This window comes from Engystomops pustulosus, chromosome 4 (genome assembly GCF_040894005.1).
Source record: "Engystomops pustulosus chromosome 4, aEngPut4.maternal, whole genome shotgun sequence".
In the NCBI taxonomy this organism is placed as follows: Eukaryota; Metazoa; Chordata; class Amphibia; order Anura; family Leptodactylidae; genus Engystomops; species Engystomops pustulosus.
The window spans coordinates 188825646-188831645 of NC_092414.1; positions in this window are offsets into that span (position 1 = coordinate 188825646).

Below are 6000 nucleotides of genomic sequence, written 5' to 3' on the forward strand. Positions count from 1 at the left end.
TGTGTGCTGTCAGTGTAGGTTAGAAACTAGCCATAGCAATAGGATAGCATCGTTTTGTTTAAAAAAAATAAATAAATAAACACACAAAAAAAAAATGTAAAGTTTACACTTTAATTTGGAAAATGTTTAACCCGAGGGCTAGGGGTAGAGGACGAGGGCGTGGACGTGGGCGTCCAACTACTGCAGGGGTCAGGGGTCAGAGGCCGTGGTCTTGGCCGTGGTGAGACACCACCTGCTGATGAGGGAGCAGGGGAACGCCGCAGAGCTACACTCCCTAGGTTCATCATGTCTCAAGTTACTGGGACTCGTGGTAGAGCACTGTTGAGGCCAGAACAGTGCGAAGAGGTGATGTCGTGGATTGCGGACAATGCTTCTAGCCATTTGTCCACCAGTCAGTCTTCCACGCAGTCCACCCATGTCACCGAAATCAGCACTCCTCCAGCTCCTCCACCTCAGCCTCCTTCCCCCCAGTCAGCCTCCTCCCAGCAAAATTTGGCATTTGAACCGGCATACTCTGAGGAACTGTTTTCTGGACCCTTCCCACAGTCACAAACCACTTGTCCGGTTGCTGCTGAGCTATTTTCCGATGCCCAGGTTTTCCACCGGTCGCAGTCTGTGGGTGATGATGACATTATTGACGTAGTGGGAGAAGTGTGTAAAGAGGTGTCGGACGATGAGGAGACACGGTTGTCAGACAGTGGTGAAGTTGTTGTCAGGGCAGGAAGTCCGAGGGGGGAGCAGGGATCGGAGGATGATGAGGTGACAGACCCAAGCTGGGTTGATAGGCCGGGTGAACACTGTGCTTCTGAGACGGAGGCGAGTCCTATAGCAGAACAGGTTGGAAGAGACAGTGGTGGGGCCAGACGGAGAGGCAGGGCCAGAGCTGGTGCATCAGCGCCAAATGTTTCCCGTAGTCAAGCTCCCGTGGCGAGGGCTAGATTTTCAGAAGTCTGGAGGTTCTTTAATGAAACACCGGATGACCGACGGACTGTGGTGTGCAACCTGTGCCAAACCAGGATCAGCAGGGGTTCCACAACTACTAGCTTAACTACCACCAGTATGCGCAGGCATATGAATGCTAAACACCCCACTCAATGGCACCAAGCCCGTTCACCTCCGGCCGGGCACATCACTGCTCCTTCCCCTGTGTCATCTGCTAGTCAGCCCCCTGCCCAGGACCCCGGCCAAAACACCTCCCGTGCGAAAACCCCATCTTCGCCTCCACGATCCTCCACAGCATCCACCAGCATTCAGCTCTCCATACCCCAGACGCTGGAGCGCAAAAGGAAGTATAGTGCAACCACCCACACGCCCAAGCCCTCAACGTCCACAACTCCAAACTGCTTAGCCTGGAGATGCTGCCCTATAGGCTGGTAGAGACAAAGGCCTTTCGAAACCTCATGGCGGTGGCCGCCCCTCGGTATTCGGTCCCCAGCCGCCACTACTTTTCCCGATGTGCCGTCCCAGCCCTGCACAAGCACGTGTCAGAGAACATCATCCGTGCCCTGACCAACGCCATTTCTGACAAGGTCCACCTTACCACGGACACATGGACGAGTGCTGCCGGGCAGGGCCACTATATATAGCTGACGGCACATTGGGTTAACTTGGTGGAGGCTGGGACCGAGTCTGACCCTGGGGCTGGTCATATACTGCCGACGCCGAGGATTGCGGGTCTACCTCGGTCCAGGTCTCAAAGGCCTACTATGCCTCCTCCTTCTCCCACCCCTCCTCCATCTCCTCCTCCGAATTACCATCCGTGGGCATGGCACCATCAGTCGGTAGCTCTAGGCACAGCAGCAGTGCCATCGCTAAGCGACAGCAGGCGGTGCTCAAACTGCTGAGCCTAGGCGATAAAAGGCACACCGCCCAAGAGCTATTACAGGGCATCACGGCGCACACTGATCTGTGGCTGGCACCGCTGAACCTGAAGCCAGGCATGGTTGTGTGTGACAACGGCCGTAACCTGGTGGCAGCTCTGCAACTCGGCAGACTGACACATGTGCCATGCCTGGCCCATGTGTTAAATCTCATAGTTCAGCGTTTCCTCAAGACATACCCCAATCTGTCTGATTTGCTCACGAAGGTGCGCCGCATCTGTGCGCATTTCAGGAAGTCCAGCACAGATGCTGCCACTCTCAGGGCAGCGCAGCGCCGCCTCCAACTGCCCGCTCACCGACTGTTGTGCGACGTGCCCACGGGGTGGAATTCAACATTAACCATGTTATCCAGAGTTTACCAGCAGCGCAGAGCGATTGTAGACTGCCAGATGTCAACTTCCACCAGAACTGGTAGTCATGTCAGTCAGCTTCCTCAAGTCTACAATGAGGAGTGGATGTGGATGTCTGATATCTGTCAGGTGCTGAGTAACTTTGAGGAGTCAACACAGATGGTCAGTGGCGATGCCGCCATCATCAGCCTCACCATCCCGCTGCTTGGCCTGTTGAAAAACTCTCTGGTCAGCATGAAGTCGGAAGCTTTGCGCTCGTCACAAGAGACGGGGGAAGAAGATTCCCTTGTTGATAGCCAAAACACCCTTAGGTCTGTTTCTCAGCGCATATCGGAGGAGGTGGAGGAGGATGAGGAGGAAGAGGAGGAGAATGTTGGCGAGACAGAAGAGGGGACCATTGTTCAGTCCTTCACTGTTCAGCGTGTATGGGCAGAAGAAGAGGAGTTGGAGGACTGTTGTGCGACGTGCCCACGAGGTGGAATTCAACATTAACCATGTTATCCAGAGTTTACCAGCAGCGCAGAGCGATTGTAGACTGCCAGATGTCAACTTCCACCAGAACTGATAGTCAGGTCAGTCAGCTTCCTCAAGTCTACAATGTGGAGTGGACGTGGATGTCTCATATCTGTCAGGTGCTGAGTAACTTTGAGGAGTCAACACAGATGGTCAGTGGCGATGCCGCCATCATCAGCCTCACCATCCCGCTGCTTGGCCTGTTGAAAAACTCTCTGGTCAGCATGAAGTCGGAAGCTTTGCGCTCGTCACAAGAGACGGGGGAAGAAGATTCCCTTGTTGATAGCCAAAGCACCCTTAGGTCTGTTTCTCAGCGCATATCGGAGGAGGTGGAGGAGGATGAGGAGGAAGAGGAGGAGAATGTTGGCGAGACAGAAGAGGGGACCATTGTTCAGTCCTTCACTGTTCAGCGTGTATGGGCAGAAGAAGAGGAGTTGGAGGAGTTGGAGGAGGAGGAAATGGAGAGTCAGGCCAGTGAGGGGAGTGAATTCTTGCGCGTTGGGACTCTGGCGCATATGGCAGATTTCATGCTAGGCTGCCTATCCCGTGACCCTCGCGTTCAAAGAATTTATTCCAGCACCGATTACTGGGTATTCACTCTCCTGGACCCACGGTACAAGCAAAATCTTTCCACTCTCATCCCTGGAGAGGAAAGGAGTGTGAGAATGCATGAATACCAGCAGGCCCTGGTGCACAAGCTGAAACAGTATTTCCCTTCTGACAGCGCTATCAGCAGAGGGAGTACTTCTGCGGGACAAGTAGCAAGGGAGAGTAGGCGAGCAGGCAGCTTGTCCAGCACTGGCAGGGGTACGCTTTACAAGGCCTTTGCCAGTTTTATGTCACCCCAGCAAGACACTGTCACCTGTCCCCAGTCTCGGCAGAGTAGGGCTGATCTTTACAGAAAGATGGTGAGGGAGTACGTAGCTGACCATACCATCGTCCAAAATGATCACACAGCTCCTTACAACTACTGGGTTTCAAAGCTGGGCATGTGGCACGAACTGGCGCTGTACGCCTTGGAGGTTCTTGCCTGCCCTGCCGCTAGCGTGTTGTCCGAGCGGGTTTTCAGTGCAGCTGGTGGCATCATCACCGATAAGCGTACATGCCTGTCGACTGACAGCGCTGACAGGCTGACGCTTATGAAGATGAATAAAGCCTGGATTTCTCCGGATTTTCATTCTCCACCAGGTGAAAGAAGCTCAACCTGAATAATGTATGCACTCCTCCTCCTCATTGTCCGTCTTCTCCTTCTCTTTGTACGCTAAAGCAGAGGAAACTGGCTATTTTTTGCCAGGGCCAACTGGCTCTAGCTATAGTACTCTATGTAAATAATTTTTCTGGAGGGCCACCTACCCGGTCCTCTGTTTTAAACAATTTTTGGGAGTGCCACATACAGGCAATCAATCTATTAAATTTTTCTGGAGGACCACCTACCTGCTCCTCTGGTTTGAAAACATTTTTGGACTGCCACATACAGGCACTCAATTTATTTAATTTTTCTGGAGGACCACCTACCTGCTCCTCTGGTTTGAAAACTTTTTTGGACTGCCACATACAGGCACTATCCAAATTAAATTGTCTCCATAGCAGCCTCCACATGTCGTCTTTTTAGCTGCCTCCACACGCTGTCTCCATTGCTACCTCCACACGTCATCGCCATAGCTGCCTCCAAAAGTCGTCCATACATGGTCTCCTTATCAAACGAACTATGTCAGGCAGAATTTTGGGTTGTTTTCATGGCTTCCACATCAAACTTGTTAACTTTGTCGCCACCCTGCTGTGTAATCCACAAAATATACTGGCAAACTTTTATCATTTACCGATATTATTTCAGCGCTTCTTGCGCATCTGTTTACATTCCCCTCACCTGCCATAACTTAAACTTATAAGAACGCTACTACACTTGATCTTATACAAAAGGTTATAAGAAGTGCTGTTTGGGGAGTAGCCTAGAGACAGGGGCTTGGATTGGCGAAAGCTCGCCTGGCAGCGGAGCGCCAGCTCCATCCCAAGATCCAACTAACATAGTTTTAACTGCAGCACGTTTAATCTACTACTAGTTCACTGCCTCCATACATGGTCCCCTTATCAAACGAGCTGTGTCAGGCAGAATTTTGGGTTGTTTTCATGGCTTCCACATCAAACTTGTTAACTTTGTCGCCACCCTGCTGTGTAATCCACAAAATATACAGGCAAACTTTTATCATTTACCGATATTATTTCAGCGCTTCTTGCGCATCTGTTTACATTCCCCTCACCCGCCATAACCCAAACTTATAAGAACGCTACTACACTTGATCTTATACAAAAGGTTCTTAGAAGTGCTGTTTGGGGAATAGCCTAGAGACAGGGGCTTGGATTGGCGAAAGCTCGCCTGGCAGCGGAGCGCCAGCTCCATCCCAAGATCCAACTAACATAGTTTTAACTGCAGCACCTTTAATCTACTACTAGTTCACTGCCTCCATACATGGTCCCCTTATCAAATGAGCTGTGTCAGGCAGAATTTTGGGTTGTTTTCATGGCTTCCCCATCAAACTTGTTAACTTTGTCGCCACCCTGCTGTGTAATCCACAAAATATACTGGCAAACTTTTATCATTTACCGATATTATTTCAGCGCTTCTTGCGCATCTGTTTACATTCCCCTCACCTGCCATAACCCAAACTTATAAGAACGCTACTACACTTGATCTTATACAAAAGGTTCTTAGAAGTGCTGTTTGGGGAATAGCCTAGAGACAGGGGCTTGGATTGGTGAAAGCTCGCCTGGCAGCGGAGCGCCAGCTCCATCCCAAGATCCAACTAACATAGTTTTAACTGCAGCACCTTTAATCTACTACTAGTTCACTGCCTCCATACATGGTCCCCTTATCAAACGAGCTGTGTCAGGCAGAATTTTGGGTTGTTTTCATGGCTTCCACATCAAACTTGTTAACTTTGTCGCCACCCTGCTGTGTAATCCACAAAATATACTGGCAAACTTTTATCATTTACCGATATTATTTCAGCGCTTCTTGCGCATCTGTTTACATTCCCCTCACCCGCCATATCCCAAACTTATAAGAACGCTACTACACTTGATCTTATACAAAAGGTTCTTAGAAGTGCTGTTTGGGGAGTAGCCGAGAGACAGGGGCTTGGATTGGCGAAAGCTCGCCTGTCAGCGGAGCGCCAGCTCCATCCCAAGATACAACTAACATAGTTTTAACTGCAGCACGTTTAATCTACTACTAGTTCACTGCATCCATACATGGTCCC